The 20,783-nt window shown below is 38.4% G+C and overlaps 1 protein-coding gene across 6 annotated transcripts in view; it reads right to left on the bottom strand.

The window, feature by feature from the left end:
• The window catches only part of SYTL5 (synaptotagmin like 5), a 253,795-nt gene that overhangs the window by 203,390 nt on the left and 29,622 nt on the right, over positions 1–20,783 (bottom strand). For 4 of the 6 annotated variants that reach the window (XM_084790778.1, XM_084790780.1, XM_084790775.1 and 1 more), the window contains exon 2: positions 12,990–13,097. The exons of 1 other annotated variant lie outside the window; for it this stretch is intronic. The gene's annotated coding sequence lies outside the window, so the exon portion shown is untranslated. Of the gene's footprint in view, positions 1–12,989; positions 13,098–14,710; positions 14,760–20,783 lie in introns of those variants that run through there. One more of the 6 variants, XM_084790776.1, reaches the window with a different exon arrangement.

The raw sequence follows: 20,783 nt of genomic DNA, 5'->3' as shown, positions 1-20,783 counted from the left end.
GAAAACTAAAAATAAGTTCTAAAAATAATGATAAAATAAAATAAGGGCTAGAGAGATGGCTATGCTACTATGAGCTCTGGCTGCTCTTCCATTCTAAACACCCACATGGTAGCTCATAACTATCTGTAATTCCAGTCCCAAGGGCTCCGATAACTTTTTCTGACTTCTGAGGGAACTCATGCCCAGGGTACACAGACATATATGCAGACCAAAACACCCATATACCTAAACACCTAAATATATAAAATAAACATATTTATTTATGAGTATGAGTATCCTGTCTGCATGTATACTCCATGCCAGAAGAAAGTGTCAGATCCCAGTATAGATGGTTGTGAGCCACTATGTGGTTTCTGGGAACTGAACTCAGGACCTCTGGAAGAGGAGACGGTGCTCTTAACCCCTGAGCCATTTCTCCAGCCCAAAATAAAAAAAATTAAATGTAAACTTGTGTGTCTAAAACTAAGAACTATCTTAATGGTCTTAGCTTTTATTAGATAAGCTTCTTTTTGTAGTCATTATCAAGTACTATATAGAATTCTAATTGTTTAAATTTCTGAGAATAAGTAAGTGCTGTGTGTTCAGCCATAAATGACACATTTATATCACCCCCTCAAAGAGTCAAGGAACATCATGAGAGGGTGGAAAGATTGTAAGTGAGAGAGGAAGAGGTGGAATGTTGTAGGACACTGTTTTTCAAGGCCTGACACGGTCATTGCACTTATAAACTCTTAACAGGTATGCTAGCTTCTATTATAGGTATGTAAGTATTTTTAGGCAATTAACAGCATCTAAAAGAGAGAGGCACATGAGTCTCCCACAGTAACCCCTATCTGAGAAGCTCCTGGCAATGAATAGTTGCTGGGGGAGGGGCATTTCTCTTTAATAGTGTAGTAACTGGTAAGATGCCTGTGCTCTTCTAAATAGCTGCTCCCAAAGCTCACGTAAGCCAGTCTAATTAAACTCACTGGGTCATGAAAATGTAAACTTAGGAGGAGCACTATGTAGAAGAGGAAGAGGATCAGTAAAAATGAGAAGAGACAAGAGGGTAATGGGGGTTAATATGCCCAAAATAATTCATATACATGTATAAAAACATTGTAATGAAACCTATCAGTATATCTAATCAAGAGGTTAATAAAATTATTAGGCAATTAAACTAGTTGGAGACGTGGCGGCATTCAGAGGGAAGATAGCAGGTTATCAAGAAGAGACTTGATACCCTATGAGCATATACAGAGAGAGGAGGTCCCCCTCAGTCCCAGTCATAGGGGAGGGGAGTAAGGGGAAAATGGGAGGGAGGGAGGAATGGGAGGATACAAGGGATGGGATAACAATTGAGATGTAATATGAATGAATTAATAAAATATATTTAAAAAGAATAGTTGTAAGCATATACATTAAGTGATTACATACTTTATAAAAAATATTCTCACTTAATTTACTTTACCCATAAATTACTCTCGTATATTTAAAAACCTTGATTTATATTAGGAATATGGTAAAGTAGGAAGTTCAAGTCCTCCTTACCCCCCATGGAAACACTGATTTAATATATACAGATAAATTATCTCTGTGAGAATTTCAGAAATTACTTAACCCTGGGAGAGGTTGAAAATAGCTGTATCAAATCTGGAAAATGCAAGACACAGTCTCACTATAACCCTCACCCCTAGCATAAAGCCACAGAAATGGAAGGGTCCCATCTTTTTCATGGAGACGGTATATATTGAGCCATGTATCTAATAACACATACTGCCCATGTTGTCACACCTATTTCAGACCTCAGACAAAGCCTAGCATGCTCAAGATTCTTGGAAATCCTAGTGAAAATAATTTGGTTTGAACTTTCACAGAAAGATTTTGTGTCCTCTTTCTGACTCAACAGAGAGTAATGGAGACGTTGAGGACCCTGAAATTCCAGCTTCTCCTGTGCATCTGGTATTCCAACTATGACAGGGCCTGGGTGCCTCAGGAACAGTGTTTCTACATTGTCCAGCTCAGAGCCCTAGCAGGACCTAGTATAATTCTATATGTGGAGGTTGCTAAGAACAAAGACAGAAGTTTAAAATAGCATGGGGTATTAAGAGACTCCTAGAATATCCAGTATTATTTATTGGTGAGGATCTTCTCCTGTCTGAGGCCACTCAATAAACACTGAGATAAAATAGAAGGATAAGATAAAGAATGAACAAAAAAAGAAACAAGAAAAAGGAATAGGAGGGCTGGAGAGATGGCTCAGTGGATTGGCGCACTATCAGCTCTTCCAGAGGTCCTGAGTTCAATTCCCAGCAACCATGTGGTAGCTCACAGCCTTATATACTGGAATCTGATGCCCTCTTCTGTCAGGCCAGTGTACATGCAGATAGAGAATTCAAACATAAGATACATAAATAATATCATTTTTAAAAAGGAAGAAAGAAAATGGAACAGGATAACCCTCCAAAAAAATGATAATGGACTAAACCTCTGAACTGTTAGTCAGCCCCATAAATGTTTTCCTTTATAAGAGTTGCAATGGTCATGGTGTCTCTTCACAGCAATAGAAACCCTAACTAAGACAGGAGTTGGTACAAGGGACTGGGGTATTGTTGTCATAGGCCTGGCCATGCTTTTGTTTGGAGGAATGTAGACTTTGGAACTGTGGATTAGAAAAGCTGATGCACACTTTAAGTGAGGATTAATGGGCCACACTAGTAGGAGGTTGTTAATATATGGCCTAGAAGCTGTTCATGTGATGTTTCAGAGAAGAATGAAGCTGATTTTTGCCTTGTCCAGAAAATCTGCCTCAGACTAAATTGAGGAGTTTTGTTTGTTTGTTTTGGGGTTTTGTTTTGTTTTTTGTTGTTGTTGTTGGTTGGTTGGTTGGTTTTTTGAGACAGGGTTTCTCTGTGTAGCCCTGGCTATCCTGGACTCACTTTGTAGACCAGCCTGGCCTCGAACGCACAGAGATTCGCCTGCCTCTGCCTCCCAAGTGCTGGGATTAAAGGCGTGCGCCACCACCGCCCAGCAATTGAAGAGTTTTGAATTAATTTGGATTGGCAAAGAGTATCTCAAAACAGCCTACTATCAACTTTGTTATGTGATTACTAGTGTTCACACTTAGGCAGACTTATAATGAAAAGGAGCAAGCTTAGCAAGGAAAAATACAAAATGTAAAATTTGATGATACAGGGGACCAGAACACTGAAGATGTAATTGACCTACGTGGCCATTTTCCAGCCCCAGCAAGCAGCAGAACTTAGCAGGTCCAGCCACATGGTTCTAGCTTTAAAGTCAAAGATAGATAAAAGAGATGATGGAATTATCCTCTATGACTAAGGAAAGCTGCTGAGGCCAGGCATATGTCAGCGGTGTCCACGGAGGTCCAAGAAGACCACTGGGTGAAGCTGAGAAGATAAAGCCTGACTTTCCTTGAAGACCTCAAAATGCTGGAGACGCCAGAACAGTGGGATACCTTCCAGCAAAAGCTGCTGACAAGGAATGGCACCAGCCCCAGAGGAGAAGTGTGCTGCAGTCAACAAAGCTGAAAGGAATTGGAGATATAAAGAGTGCTTTGACATCAGACAGGGAGATGCAGTTTGGAGTTTTCTCAGCTGGTTTTCAGTCTTTGATCCAGTATTTCCTCACTACTATGCCCTCTTCCTACCTTTTGTAATGGTAATATATCCTGTGTTATTATTTGTTAGAAGCATATGCTCTCTTTTTCGATTTTCATTTTACAGGGGATTACCATTTAAGAGATTTCATAAATCTCAGAATAGAAAAGAAATGAGAGTGATCAAACTGGATGACTATGTAGTAGAATAAAAATAGATCTCTGTCTCCTATCTTACATAAAATTCAAATCCAAATGGATCAAGAACCACAGCATAAGATCTGATGTCCTGAATCTGAGACAAAGGAAAAGACTTTCTGAAAAGGATCATGGTGGTGTAAGAATTAAGACTAACAACTGATAAATGGAACCTCATAAAACTATAAAGCTTCTACAAAGGACACCATCATTTGTGTGAAAAGGTAGCCTATAGGAAATCAAAACAAAATTATCAGCTGTGTTTCTGACAAAGCATTAGTAACCAAAACATGAAAAGAATTGAAATGCCTAGACATAAAAAAACAAATAACCCAATTAAAAACGTTGCATAGAACTAAACAGAAAGTTCTCAAGAGAAAAAATACAAAGAGCTCAGAAGTTGTTTTTTAAAATGTTTCCCATCTTTAACTGTAGGGAAAATGCAAAATAAAACTATTACTTAGATTTCATCTTACCACAGTCAAAACAGTTAGGAACAAAGAAAGAAATGAATACAGAGGCCAGTGTGGATGTCAAGAAAGAACACCTATTTACTGCTGGTGGAAGTACAAATTCGTGCATCCAGTACAACCATCAATGTAGATGTTCCTCAAAGAAGTTAGAAAGAGATCTACCATATGATCTAGCTACACCATTCTTGGGCACATACCCAAAATACTTCTACTACAGAGATAGCTGCTCATTCGTGTTGATGATTTACATCCATTTTGTTATTTACCCACAGTAGCCATGACATGTCCTTCAATTAATGAATAATAAATATGGCATATTTGCACAATGAGATATTATTCAGTAATTAATTTTAAGTTAATTGAGCTGAGTTATAAATAATCATTCCGGGTGAGCTAAAACAGACCCAGAAAAACAAATATCATGTGTGTTCTCTCTTATGTGGATGCTAGCACTGAATCTTTAGATATGTGTGTTTACATAGGAATGCCTATAAGCTTAGTAAACTCTTAAAGGCCCATTGGAGATTTTCAAATGAAGGTACATAAAACACTGATAGTATAAAGGGAAGATGAAAAATAATAGGGAAAGAAAGGGGTTAAGTGGGGTTTGGGTGGGAGGGCAAGGTAAAGGCGGGAGTGTGGACAGTGATAACTAACGATAAAGACCTTTAAATAAGTCATATGGAAACCTACTAATTTAGAAGCCTCCTAAAATATATACATATATAAATGAGTTTAAATGGAGTTGCCCAATATTTAGGGGAAATGCTCCTCCAAGACACCATCTCCTTCTCTACATCATGCCTGCTGTGAGCTGGCATGCTTCTTGCCATGATGATAATGGACTAAACCTCTGAACTGTAGACCATCCCCCAATTAAATGTGTCATTATAAGAGTTGCTATAGTTATGGCATCTATTCACAGCAATAGAAACCCTAAGACACTGGTCTTATTGCATACTGAAGATGATTAGACCTTTTTATAATTTAAGTATCAGAGGGTGGCCCTTTAACATCATGCCTTCCTTTGTTGGGTAGGTTACTGTTTGTTACAAAGAAAGAATACACTAAGGTACAAATGGGACTGCTGGAAAACAATTTGGCAGATATTAACTTTAGGCATCTACATCCTCAAATCTCAAAACAAAGAAAGGGCCTCTTTGTCAAGGTCATAGTTGCTGGATGCTGGGAACAAGAAAGCAATCTTAGCTACCCTTGTCTAACTCTCTGAAAATATTACAAAAATAGAAATGTTAAGAGTCTAGCTGGTCCAACATAAAGTCTCTTGTGCAGTCATCACCACTGGATATTCACGTTTTCTCCCAGTGAGTCCCCCAAAATGTAGCTGTTTGTTATGTCTCTCAGCTTTTCAGGTGATCAGATGCCATTATATTGAAAAGTACAAGCACAAGCTGTGTATTGTCCCTTACTTCAGCATTTTTGCTTACATAAGATAGTTCACTGTCCAATGTCATTGGAAGCTTTGCTACCTTGGCCCGCTCTTGCTCAAATTTAGCTTTCTATAATTCTCAGACTCATGTGAGACCAAGCATCAACAGGAGCTAATACAGACAAGACTTTCCAAGCAAGTCATAAAAAGCTTGTAGAGGATGAAACTTAAACATGGCACCTATGTGATGGTTAAAGGGGGAAAGACTAGTTTTTAAAACAGTTCTAATTTTGTTAATCACTTTATATAAAACTAAACTCCACTTGTCTATTTAAAACAATGAAGTTCTCATATGGCATTGGTCTATTGTCAGTAACATTTCCAAGAAACAAAAAAAAAAGTTTTGAAGACAATTATGTTTTTTGCTAAGCTTTCAAGGACTTTAACTACTTGCAAAACTGTTTTTTTTTTTAAATCAGATTTTGTTTTAGAAATCATTTCATTCTTTCCCAAGCTTTGTCAAATGTTTCACACAAGTAAAACAAAAATTAATTACTTCCTACAAGTTGGGTGAAACAGACCAAACCTTGGAGTACTGAGCCAAAGAATAAGAGGACTAAGAAGACAGCTTATAGTTTAGTGCTTCCCCCAAGGTCATCTAGAACTTAAGAGGTGGTGGGATATAGCTAAATAGATCCAACAACTCTGTGAACTGTCTGCTCCCTTGGTCAGAGGGTCTTCTGAAAGCACAAAAGTTGGACTGTAACAAGTATTCATTCTCCAGGGTCACTGCAGAGGGAAGCCACATAGTCAACAAGGCCCTGACCTATGCCAGCAGAGGCTCCAACTTGAAGAGGAAAGATTTAAGGTACACCTATAGACAAAGAGCCATATACAACTAATGGCAGCTGAAAGAGAGAGGATCCATTTTCTCCAGGGCTGAGCCACTGATAGGTTAGAAGCAATATCAAATGGACTCAGTAGGGGGTGTTGTTTGTAATAATTATAGAATAGGTCATAAATTTGAGTAGTGGGGAAATATGGGAGGAATTAGGACAGAAGGGGTGCAGTAATCATGTAAATATGGTATTCATATATAAAATTTTCAAAATTAAAAAAAGAAAACTAAAGAATAGATATAATGAAAGGAGAAATTTGTTTCAATGGGAGACCGGTCTAGTTTCTTTTTATTGCTGTGATAAAAAATGCAGACTGCAAGCAACTTAAGGGAGGAAAGAAATGATTTGGCTTATATATGCTTCTGGGTCACAGGTCATATCATTAAAGGAAGGTAGCTTGAAGCAGAACCTGCTGCTTACAAACGGCACTGGCCACAATGGGCATGCCCACAGGTCAGTGTGAGTTGGGCAGTCCCTCAAATGAGATCCCTTCTCAGGATAATCCAAGCCAGGTCAAGTTGACAATAAAAGGCTATAGCACAACTTTATAAAGTCCTCATTAGTTTTGTCTCCTCCAATACCTGTTTACAATTTTTCAAACTGGTGTTTCCATTTGTTTTCCCCTCCAGCTCTGATTTTGCACCTCTGAGAATTAACCTCTTTTCCAAAAACATATAAGCTAAAGCTAGGTGGCATGATGAGAATTTCAAGGAATTCATAGCAACAGATTCTGTACAGGCAATCCCCTGATGCTTAATAAAGGCTCAGAAAACCCATGAGAATACAAAAAAGGCATTCAAAGTGCAAGCCAGGAAACTAAGCACATTGTCACAACTATCTCAAGAGGCTTTGAGCTCAGTCTAAAACTAATGCTTAATTCTCTTATGGAAGTGGAGTTTACAACTATTAGCCTTGCTTTTCATTTGTTTTCACAGAAAGAGTCATGCGTAAATGTCTGAAACCTTGTATCATCCAACAAAGCCATCTATCTAAGAACCAACCTTTATGGTTGTTTCAGTTCAACCTTAATGAACAAAAGCTGCCCAAACAAGACTTGGATTTATTGTGTCCAAAAGAAAAAACAAATTCTCTTTTTCATGAAGAAGGAAAAATGGAAAATACTCTTCTTGGATGAAACTTTAGTCAGTCTCAGCTGGGCACTCTGATCATCAAGTAGGACAGACTTCAAGCTGCCCACACTGTCTTTATACCACCTAGTTTAAACATCAATTCTGCTAAGTCAGTGGTTCTCAACTTTCCAACTGCTGTGACCCTTTGATACACTTCCTCATGTTGTGCTGACCCCAACCATAAAGTGATTTCCGTTGCTACTTCATAACTGTCATTTTGCTACTGTTATGAATCAGAATGTGCATATCTGTGTTTTCTAATGGTCTTAGGTAATCCCTGTGAAATGGTTATTCCACACACCTCCTAAAAAGGTTGTGACTCGCAGGTTAAGAACCTCTGTGCCAAGTCAACTCACTTGCAAATCTTCCTGATCACTCTTGACAAAGGTTCAAATTCCTTCAGAAGACATGAAGACTTTGAGATCAGGGTGTTATCCGTCACTCTGCTCTATCTTCAGTAATATACACTCTTAACGGTTTTTCTGTCTCGAGAATTATTTCCTATTTAGTTATTAATGTCTAGGGGTATTGATTAGGTTTGTTTTTTCTGCCAGTTAAGGAATTAAAATGCAGCAACAATTTCAGTCAGAGTAGGCAGCAACAGGTAACAAACTATTACAAATGAAAAATGAGAAAGGGGGAGGGAGGGAAGGAGGGAGGGGGCGCAGAGGACAGCCTCCTTGCAAAGAAGAGAGGGGGACCTAAATCCACGAGGAAGTTAAGTGATTTTGGTAGCCTGAGATGGGTTCGCCTCCCCTAATTTTGAGCTGGTCAGCTTAAACAAAGACAGAAGGGCTGACTGCTCCACAGCTTTAGGTAAACATATTAAAGACTGACTCTGAATATATCACTGCCCTGGACTGGCCAGCCAGAACAGGAACTCTGTTGATGTGAGGAAAAAACATGCCAGACCTTTGTCAGGAGGGAAAGGAAGAAGTCAGAAGTTTGTCATCTGTAGTATTTATTAGGGGCTGCCTTCTTTATCTCTCTGCCTGTCACGGATCTGGCTGGCTCACTTCTCTACTTTAAACCACCATTTGTCCTCTTTGGTGATGAGCCCAATCTCTCTCCCACAGTAAGACCTCAATAGCTCCTATATCTATGGTGTTCATGCCTTGTTAACACAAGAATGTACTTCTTAATTCATCATGCTTTTCCTTCCCAAACCTGGGCCAATATTCTCAGTAGCAAGGAGCTCCTATTGCCTTCCCTTTTAACTAACATAACAGAAGAAATATGGGGCTTAAAGTCATACTAATGGCAGGTACTTTCCTCTCTGTAAGAGAAGGATCCAAGTCAAGCAAGAGGTAGACAGCTTTCTCAGTTAGGGAAATACTATATTCTGACGATAGGTCTGGGCTAGCCTTCGAGTGGAGAAATATAAAGCCCCTTGTTTAAATTGCAAATCAATAGGAACCAGAAATGAGAACTGAATTAGTGAAATAGTAGTAGTAGAGTTCAGGAGACCAAAAGGAATGATGACAGCAACCAAGTAGAGACAGGAGGAGGAGGAAGGGTCAAGGAGACAAGCACTGTGGGGAGCTGAGAAAAGAATTCCCTACCACAAGGCTGAGGTCATGTTGGTGGGAGAAGCAGTTGTAAAATTATAGCACTGGGCTACTTTCCCTTTAAGATCCAAAAGCTTTCCACACACAACAGTCTTAGGTAAAATTTATTTGAGGGTAAAATGAACCACACAAGGAGGAAGAGGACAGAGGAACCCATAAGAGCCAGAGAAGACTGAAGTAAATGGCTATTCAAAAACTTAGCAGAGAATGGACATACCCCATAATCAGACAAGGAGAACATAAGTCATCTGTGAGGACTTCTTAGAGATATGGGATGAATGGCAAGCATAAGCACCATTTAATTTGAGCATCCTTCCACAAACTCTTCTCATCACTCAATGTAGTATGCTGCTTAAAATGCACCAAAGAATTAAGAGAGAAGAAAGTGACAGAATGCATGAAAATTACTTCTAATACCAGGTAATTGTCAGAAGAAGTGGCACGTAATACTTGACATGACTCATTTAGGTAGGAGGTGACAGCAGATCAAATTAAGAGAAGTCTGAAATAATGTGAGATTTTCTTTAAAAAGATATATAATCATAAAGGAAAATGCCATAAAATTTGCATATGTACTTAAAATGCTGACATATTATGGACAGAAAGAATGTACTGATGAAATAATTCATGTTTATGTTTATGAAAGGCTTATTATTATAAATATTACTTGCCCAAGTCACATTTGATCCATTCGGATGTATGAATAATGAGTTTGAATTATTTCAAAATATTAGAAAACATGCAACACTAATTATTTTAATGGTAGTTTAAGTCTACCAAAATAGTTATCCTTAATATCAAGAAAACCAAAATCACAGTACTGGGATGACTAAGATAAAATATAAATGAAGAGATTTTTTTTTCCTGCAAGGCAATTCAAGTAATTGATTTCCTAAGATAGGGAGCACAATTAAAATTGATGTTAGAACTTTATTCTATCCAAAGAATATGTGATATAGATATAGATAGATAGATAGATATAGATATAGATATAGATATAGATATATAGGTATATAGATATATATAACAATCAAGGTCTGGGCCTTGATGTGGCTTAGTATTTTTAGTACCATGATCCCACAGTGTGGACCTTAGCTCAGCAAGATGAGCAACACCTGGTAATTGGCTAAAAATGAAATTTTACATTTTAAAGATACTTTAATAGAAGAGCAGAGAACTTGTGGTGGTTTATCCACAAGTCCTTGCCAGTCAGTTACTGGTTCAAGGCAACTCTTGGGTCTTCCCCAGAGAACAAGATAAGCTTCCCACCTTGGCCACAGAAATAGCAACAAATTTGAGTGTAGCTGTAGCAACTGTAAGTAGTCTTTTGCATGCTCAGGTGAACACTGAAGAGATATGTGGGTTAGTTTTTCATCATTCATGTCAAAATACCCAAGAAAAACATCTTAAAAGGGGATAGGACTTATTTTTGCTCACAGTTTCCAAGTTTGCATGTGATGGATGCATCTTTTTGTGTATGTGCCTAAGGTAAAAGATCGTGGCAGAGACAGTATGTTAGGCCATAGCTGCTCATCCCATATCCAGGAAGCAGGGAGGGGAAAAGGGGAGAAGATGTATCTTGATACATCACAGAGAGGAGAGAGAGAGAGAGAGAGAGAGAGAGAGAGAGAGAATTTCCTGTGACTAAGAGTCATCTTTCATGAAACATTCCATGACTATTCAAATCTTGACTCCAACAATAGATTAATCAACTCATTAGGGAAGAGGTCTCAGGATCTCTTTTCCTATCTAGAAACACAATCTCTAACACATCTTTCAATCGAGACATGTCGTCAATCAAGTATAATCAACTATAGTATCTGAACTTTTTATGAGAAAGATGGGCTACCTTAGCCATCATTATTATGTTAATTTCAAAGATGAAGTCAATGAACAGTGAGCAATAAGGAGGCTTAGACAGTATACTGTAAAATGGTCATCAGCCACCTTCTTCATTTCTCCTTAGGACTATCAGAGCACAAGCCGAGTGTGGTAGGGAGTTGGTCTCAGTTGCTGCTGTACAATGAGTCTAGTAAATGTGAGTCCATGAAGTTGATGACCTTTACTGGTCATTCTGTGTTCTTAATAACCCAATGATATTTTTCTCTAAATCTCTATGTAAAAGTCATTGCAGAGCATCATAGACAGATGATGGATAGTTAGATACATACATTACATATATATATCCATATATATATGGATAGTAAATAGAGATAGACATATATACATGTGTGTGTATATATATCATGTATATGAGTAATCAAACTAAACAGAATTTTCAACTGATCTATTGAGTCAATTCATCTAATCCTACCACTGATTCATAGCAACCACATACACTGCCAGCACGGATAAGAAAATCCCTCTGCAACCTTTCATAAAGCTTTATTTCCAGAAACTGCCTTGAAAAACATTGTACAATTTCCTGCAGGAATCATTTACTTCCCCAGACTCTGACATTTACCCTTTATTACAATAGTTTACTCATGTTTTCCCTCAGTAAGACTCCTGTCAGTGTTCTATCACAGCTTATCAGACCACCTTCCCCACAGTCACCACATCACTTAATCCAAAGATGGTATAATAAACACTGTAATCAGATGTATCCACTTCATTATTCCCATAAACATTTCCATATCATCTCATGTTCCTAGGATGATTTTTATGTAAAATATGACGTTCTTGACTAAGTTATATTATGTATTATGTACCTACCCATCACTCAAAATAATTGCTTGTAATCATTAGCCACTGATTGAATCAAGCCCCTAATTCAATTAGCCACTGGTTATATCAACTCCTGATGCAATAAAGCAATGATTAGATATGCCACTTTTGAATCAACATCAGATTACATCAGTCTCAGTTTGGATAAATCCATGAAAAGAATCACCCCAATAAAATTAGGCACCTTCAATCCCCTTATTAGATTAGCCAGTGCTTAGATCAAAGCCCTGATTTGTAACAGTATTTATTAGATTAACCACCGTTTAGATCAAGAACTGACAGGATCAGTATTGAATCAGGTTGGCAACTGACTGAATCAGCTCTTTATCAGAATCAAGTGCTGATCAATCTCTGATTTAGGTCAACTATTGATTGGACAGGATCCCCCTTTACCTCATTACAACATGGATTGAAATTGCCCCTGATTGGATCAAGCCTGAAAAGCTGCAATTTGAAGAAAGAGAAAATTTGATATCAAAGATTATCAACTGATTCAGTGTCTAAATCCAGGCTACATAAATGCTTTATTGTCCTGCCCATTTATTATGTTTAGATTATATGACACTTCTAAGTGAGAAAGTTTCCCATAAAATAATCTGCTTTCTATTTCAAAAGATCAGAGGCTCAGGGCTAGAAAGGTGGCTCAGAGGTTAAGAGGACTGGCTGTTCTTCCAAAGGTCCTGAGTTCAATTCCCAGCAACCACATGGTGGCTTACAACCATCTATGATGAGATCTGGTGCCCTCTCCTGGCAGGCAGGCATACATGCAGGCAGAGGACTGTATACATAATAATCTCTTTTTTAAAAAAAGCAGAGGCTCTCCAATGTTGGTCTCAACTCTGCTTGGCAACATTAGGCCTAGGTTGTGCACAAACTCCCAGATTATTGTATTTGATGCCATGTACTTCATGAAAGCATTTGCTGTGCCTTCAGAAGCATTGGATTTATAACCTACTATAAACACAATTTATGACATAAAACTTTTGGAAATGTAACACTTTCTTACCTTATATATAGATGTCTGGTATTTCGGGAACTTTCACTGGGAATTCAGGCTTCTCTGACTTCATCAAATACAGTAAAGTATATGACTCATGAAGCTCAGACAGTTTACCTATGAAGGCAGCAAATGGCCATAAGACACTTTAGCAATACTTTCCTTGACTATCTCAAGTTAAGTCTTCCAACTGCCCTACAGAAGTTTTCCCTAAAAATTTCTATACTAGCATCAGCACAGCAAGGGAAAGCTGAAGGGATAAATGTAGAAGCAAATCATGGCAAGAAGTTAAGCTTAAGGAATACACTTGTAGGGGCTGGAATGATGACTAGGTGGTTAAGAGCACTGGCTGCTCTTCCAGGAGACTCAGGATCCATTCCCAGCACCTACATCACGAGTCACAACCTTCTCTAAATCCAGTTCACTGGGATCCATGCCCTTTTCGAGCCTCTGAGGGCAGTAGGCACACATGTTACAGGCAGGCAAAACACCTATACACATAAAATTTTTCTTTTTAAATTTGTAGGTGAGAGACTAACACCTTTAAAAGTAAAGTAATAGTACTAATATCTCAAGTCAACCTCATACACTTAATGCCAAAATATTTGTATAAATACAAGCTCATGTGAGGTTCATGACCTAGCAAATAAATTGTTTAAATCATTCTTCATTGGAGTGATAAAACAATTGCCAAACGGCCTTTCTCACTATTTCATAGTAACTTATCAGAACTGACCTTTGAAATTTTCTAAGCTTATTTGATGAAAAGAGAAAATGCTAAGTATATGACCTTTATTTGTGACTCTGTGCTCTAAATAACGCAGTGATACTTTTCTCTAAACGTCTATGTAAAAATCATTGCTATGTACAATCGAAATCCTTTGCTAAAAATGAATCTTTACCTCACTTTATATTATATATATCAAAATATATATAACAAAAGTATTTATGTATGAATACACATGTATAAATGCATATATACATATATATGCATACATACACATGGGGAGAGGGAGGAAGAGAGGGCGAGTTAAAGATGAAACTTGGAACAGAGAGAGAAAATTCAGAGATGGAATTCTTATTTGGAAAGATAACAATTAACTTCAGTTTTAAGCTTATTTTCCATTCAAAGCAAAGCTTTAAAGACAAGGTGAGAAAATACAAAGGAACACAAAAATCAGTGTAAATAACTATTTATATCAACAGTTTAAAGCCAGCCATGGACTCAGTTATGTCAAAGTTTGGGGTGAGTGATACTACTGAAGAGATACCACTTGAGAGCAAAGATTTTCAACTTTGTAGGGCAGTGGAAGGACTACTAAGTTAGCTTTGAGCACCTGTGCTTGGCACAGGGACATTTTTTTTGAGGGCAGAAAACTATATACCAAAGAGTATTCCTAGAAAAGGTCTCCTTATTTATATTCCTAGAATTACATACAGGTCCAATGTAACTACTGTGCTGCTGTGAAAATAAAGTTTAAAATGTGCAGATAGAGCATATACGCCCTTCTTACTTCTCAATCATTTGTACAGGAATATTGCCTTAGCCCATGCATCCCTCAGATAGCATTACAGCCCTACCCCCTTTCATGGAAAAATGCTTTGAAAAAACAATAGGGAAATATGTATCATGTACATGCCAATCATTAAATCCATTTGTCTGTGCTAGTAAAATCACTAGATTGAAATGCTCAGCAGGTACCCCAGACATCTTCACAGATGCTGTGTACCTGATTGATGTGCTCATAGGAAGAAGAATGTTTCCCTGGGTAATTCCTCACTGGTTCTCTGTAACCAGGCTGCAGTGGCTGTAACCCCACTGACCAGTAGCTAAGCAGCTTCTAACAATTCCCATTATGACATCATAACTCTGAAGGCATAATTTTGACCTCATAATTTTAGGTAGGCATAACTTCAGTTATCTAGGCTAGCTTAGCTAGGTTCTCTAGTTCTGGTAGGGGAAAATCAGCTTCAACATAAGGTTTTTTGGCAAATGTTTTCAGTAAACCTTCCTGTTGCCTCCCTTGGATTGTTAGAGACATCTACATTTCTTCCCAAATTGTCCCCTCCAAGTCAAAGCTAGGAATGCTGTATCATAATCTTCTTTTATTTTGAATCTCTCTGGCATTCCGTTCTCCTATCTTCCACCATCAACTATAGTTCTCTGCCCTATGAGTCTGTATTTTGATTGTGTTCAATCACTTTAGTTCAAGAAGAAGAAAAAAAAAAGGTCACCTGTCCTAAATCACAAGCCACAATGACAGCAGTATCTCATTATACCCACAGGTTCTGGAGACAGAGACAAAGAAAATTAAATCTTGTGTGCCACTTGTATAAAGTTTACTTATTGTATCTATCAACTCATATTTTGGCATTGTGAGGACTCTTCACGAGTACAGCACCAAGTCTAATGACTTTTAGGTGATGAATAACACTCCGAGTGTCCACTAAAGAAAGCCTCAGATTCTGAGGAGCTATACAAATTTGTCAAGCAGGACTTTGAGGGTCATCCATAACCACAGAACCCAATGCCAGATAGGAGGGCATCACCTCTACACCTCTATGGGAAGTCAGGTTGATATGTTGGATAAGAACAATCGTGATACAAAGGCTCCCTGTCCTTTTAAAAAGCACATGAATTGTATTATATCAATTCCACAGTCTGCAGAATTTAATAAATGGTCTTGAGAAGCAAGAAATATAGCTGTTGGTAATGTGTTTTCCGTACAAGTATGAGGACCTCAGTTTAATTCCCCAGAACCCACGTAAAAGTGGGATGTGAGGGTGTTCGCGCATCCCTAGCCAGTCAACCCAGCCTACCAGGAGAGTTCCAGGCAGTGAGCGATCCTGCTTTAAAACAAATGCTTAAAAGAGGTAAACTATACCTGAGGAGGCACACCCAAGGTTCACCTTTGCCCTCCCCACAAAACTGCATATACACACACATGGTACACAGGGACATAAATACACACAGAGACTTGCATACACAAATGATCTACCACTGGACTATGCCCCTACCTCTATCTTTAATTTTCATTTTTGAAACCTTGTTTCACTGAGATTCACAGGCTAGCCTAGAACTTACTCTGTAGACAAGATTAACCTTGAACTTTTGATCTATCCTTTTGCTCCTATCTCCCGAACATCTAGGCTGCAGGCTTGCACCACCAGGTCCAGCAGTTACTACTTACTTAACTACAGAGAATTTAAAAACTTTTGCCCCAGTTTATCACCAGTCCATTGTAGCCTGTCTGCCATATTGTGGTTTCCTTTCTATCCTCCACCCTTCTCTGTCCCTTTACTCTTTCCTTTTCAACCCCTTAATGCTGGATAGGAGAGAAAAAAGAATAGAGGGAAAAGGGGGCTTCGTTATCACTAGACTACTTCCCAGAACATAGGTTAGTTATATATAACAATGGCTTCATTCTGACATTTTCGTCCATGCATGCAATGTATTTTGATCGTATTCACACCCGTTCCCTTTTGTCCCCTCTTACACCCCTGATCTCTTTTTACTTCTCATGTCTTAGGCATTCTTATAGGAGCATAGATGAGCCGTCACTCACATGAATATGGGCATTTGACCAGTTGCTATGCCAATATAGAAACTGTGCTTCCTTTGGCAATCACCCTCAAGTTATATAGCTTTTTATTTGTAATCTACTAAAACTGTAGCTGTGTGCCTCCTGTTCTCCCATCTCCTTCCCCCCCCCCAACACCTTTACCTTAGCATTCAGACGATTCTCCTTACTCCAACAAATTGTCTTCAAGTTTCCTTCTGTGTGCATTTTTTAAATATTTATTTTATTTATTACATACACAGTGTTCTGCCTGCATGTATGCCTGCACAGATCTCATTATAGATGGTTGTGAGCCATCATGTGGGTTCTGGGAATTGAACTCAGGACCTCTAGGAGAGCAGACAGTACTCTTAACCTCTGAGCCATCTTTAAAAATTCTTTTATCAATGAGGCAGAAAGATATCCTGTGTCCACTTGGACAGTTCCACATTTTTTCCATGCATGTTTCTTAGTTACTTTATTATATACCCCAATTGTTATCTACCATAGAAAAATTTCAGGGCACAACCATAGCTCCTGTTTTTTTGTTGTTTTTTGTTTTGTTTTGTTTTGTTTGTTTGATAAATGCCCTGTAGAAAACCTTTGTCACACTGGACAAGATCTGTATCAATCTAATAAGGAGAGTCATGAACATGCTCTTCCTGGAACCATAAGCCAGGTCAAATAAGGATAATTCTCTGAACTCTGGCCCTAAAAACACATCAACTGTTCTGCTTGTTCAGCACCTTTCAGGAGTCGTGTTTTCACTGTGACTGCGGACAATGGATTCTCAATGCTATCACAACACTAAAGGTCAGGGTATGTAAGTAGATACAAAGCTACATTGTCACAAAGCTTCCTGATTTGAAGCCAGCCTTAGCTGTGGTCTTTTTTTTTTTTTTATCCTTGGTGGGAATAAGTCAGGTCATTCAGCCTGGTCCCTAGGTCAAGGGGAAGCAGGGCATGCTCTAGCCTGCTGGACCCCTTGCTCAGGCAGCTCAGGTTGGCTAGAGCCCCTGTAATCTTGTGTGTAATGTAGCTCATGATTAAATGCTTCCCAGATTGCTATAAGTCAGAGCTCATTTCTCAAGCTCTGAAAACATTGATTCTGTCAGGCTTCTCTTTACTTTTATGCAGAAGTGGATGTCTGTTCAAAGCCAGCCACCATGGAAGAAAGGTAGCTATCCTGAGAGTAGCACACCATTAAAAGAACATGCTGGAAAAGATCTTGAAGCTAAAATATATAGAGATGAGAGGCCTGGAGGAACTAAAGTCTTGGGGGATATGGATATATATATATATATACAAACTCTTCCTGTCCCACCCCAGTCCAAATACCAGAACCAAAGAAAACTTATCTTGTTTAATCATTCTCAAGTTTTTAATTCAGAAAATAAAATGCTTATTTCAAGCTGTTAGGTTTTGAGGAGCTTTGTTTTATGGCAACCAAACTAACTGATAGACAGCCGGAAGGAAAGTCTGTTGTGAGCACCCGGAAGCACTGATTAGTGCTGCTGCTCTTGTTATGGGACTCGTGTGCCACCAGTTCTCAGTCACCCAGCCAAGAGTTCACAATAGAAAGCAGAAAGGGGAGACTTCTACCATATGGCTGCGTTGGGAAGAGGAACAAAGAGATTGAGTAACACCCCCACCCAAGTCTGCATTCTGGGCCCTGAAGTGAGATGGATGCTTAAGTAGAGAGCCGAGGCTATGTGCATCTAAACAGCCGTGGTGAAGGTGTGGTCTTTCTGCCCAGCACTGACTCATCTGTGACTGGGCTGCACCAGGTTCTCAAAACTGTGTGAAATCTCTCTTCAGAAGACAAGGCTCCCTCCTTTGACTGGTTTTTTAACCTACTCCCAGCATGAGGGTCCTAGGGAAATTCCTACTCCTATGGTCTCCACGTTTTCAATCTGATGGATTGAGAGACACAAGCATGTTTTTTAAAATATTTTAAAAGATTTCTATGGACAGTTCAATCACAACCCTCCACTTTCTCTTTGAACACTTCAGTTTTGAGGTAGACTCTATCTTTGTCCAACAAAATGCAATAAGCAGTGTTCAAATAAGAAGCACATTTAGATAGTGCCACATCTTCTTTTTATGTCTGTAATGACAGAATTATACCAAACATGGAATGGAACCTTTATATTAAGAATGGGGGACTCTCCAAAGACACATAATAGTTAGACTAAAAAACATTAACAAGGACTAATATGGTATGAAAATAGTGTGCCATTCATGGCAGTTATCCCTTTAAAAGATCAAAGTTATAAATACCTTTGTGGATGGAAAGAATTTCCTTGTTAGCCTTCCATTATCCATAATCTCCACGAATGAGCTTTCTCATCCAGGGCACTATCACAGGGACTTCTTGTATTTTTTTAATCCTTTGTGGGAATAGGCCAGGTTATTCAGCCTGGTCCCAGGTCAAGGGGAAGCAGGACATGCTCTGGCCGGCTGTGCCCCTTGCTCAGGCAGCTCATGTTGGCTGGAATACGCCCCTGCCCCTCCTTTAGCAACAATGGACTGCTGAGAAGGCATTGTACTGAGAAGCAGGATTGGTTGATTACTTTGCATGTACGAGCTGTTATGTGCTTTTAACTCCATACAGTTTGCATAATATATAGCTTAGATGCACAGTTATACATGTCTCTAGTCCCACATACATAGGGCATTAAGTGTACGAAAAATCAATTTAAAATAGCTGCTTACAAAGCAAGCATTTAAGAATTCAACACAGACTAATACGTACGAAAACAATGACTTTGTTGAGACAATTTCCTAAGTAGACAAAAAATATGGGGAAAAAGTAGAAAACATAAAACACTTTTTAACAACATAAAATCTTCTCTTGAGTTTATCACAAAGAAAAATCAATCATTTTGTAGAGGTATCCCTGCTTTAGACACAAGAATTAGGACTTAGTTTCAAAAGTTTAAAAAATATAGACAGGGAAACCAAAGCAGACTCCAGACAGGGCTGTTTCCTTTTTTATAGTAAAAGCCAAGGGTAGAAAAAGACCTGCTGAGGGGCAAACATATGGGTGAAGTGATCAGGAAGATGGGAGGACTCAGAACAAAGTGATCAGGAAGGTGGGAGGACTCAGGAATCTTATAAAATGCCTAACTCAGCACTTCACTGCTAACTCTGGTTTTCCTTCCCACAGCAATAGGAACTATTAACTTGTACTGAATAAGATGTTTACTTTAACTCTCTGCAATCAATCTGTTCTCTCTCCTAGACAGTCTAGTCTTTGTCTATTTCACAGGACCCACTTATATAGTCTTAGAGTGTTATATTAATAGTATAACATTAACAATTTTGAAATACATGAATTTTATTAGTTGTAAACTGGATTTTTATAGTGGGAGTGAGATACTCATTTCCATCTTGTATTCTTTTTTTGTCTTGGACTAAACTTTTGTTAAAGTTACAGAACAACAAATTTTTAAATAAATGCAGAAAGCTCAAACAGTATAAAATTTAAATTGTGAGATGAGATGACCGGCAGTCACTTACCATTTTCATATAATATATATAGTAAATTTTATGTTCCTAAAAGATAAGTACCATACAAACCATGTGAACTATTTTTAAAAATAACCACCCATATCTATCTTTTCACTATTCATTTTAAGAGCTAAGCAATTACATTCTAAAAAGATTTTTTGTAAAAATAACTAGACAAATTTCTTAGTTGAGTGGCAATCTTAATAGTTTGGCAAAATGCAAACTTACAAAATTTCTTAAATCATACATACATTGAGGTGAGCAAGAGACACGAACATTTTAAAACCAATTATCAAGTCAAAACCCTGAAATGCTAACGGGTCTTTGAGAAGAGTGATCAAAATTAGATAGAATGAGCCCAAGAAAAAGCATTTACAGATATTGGATTTTGTTTGTGCTTTATCCATTAATTTTTTGATATTTTTCTCTCCTATTTAAAATATTACTTGTTTATTTATTCACTGTCTATCCTGATCATAACCCCGTTCTTCCTCTCCTCCCTGTCCCACCCTCTCTCCCTCTTCCCCAAACAAAAGGGGAAAATTGAAGAAATGCTCAGGAGAAGATAAAGAAAAGAGTTCATTGCCTTAAAAAAAAAGGGGGGGGAGGGGAAAGTAGAAAGGAGAGGTTGGAAAGCTGGCTCAGAGGCCCAGGTTCAATTCCCAGAACCCACATGGCTGCTCACCACCAGGTGTAACTCCAGGGTTCCTGACACCGTCTAGCCTCACAT

This window comes from Acomys minous (assembly GCF_964271855.1).
Source record: "Acomys minous genome assembly, chromosome: 7".
Taxonomy (NCBI): Eukaryota; Metazoa; Chordata; class Mammalia; order Rodentia; family Muridae; genus Acomys; species Acomys minous.
This window is presented reverse-complemented; position numbering and strand designations above follow the sequence as displayed.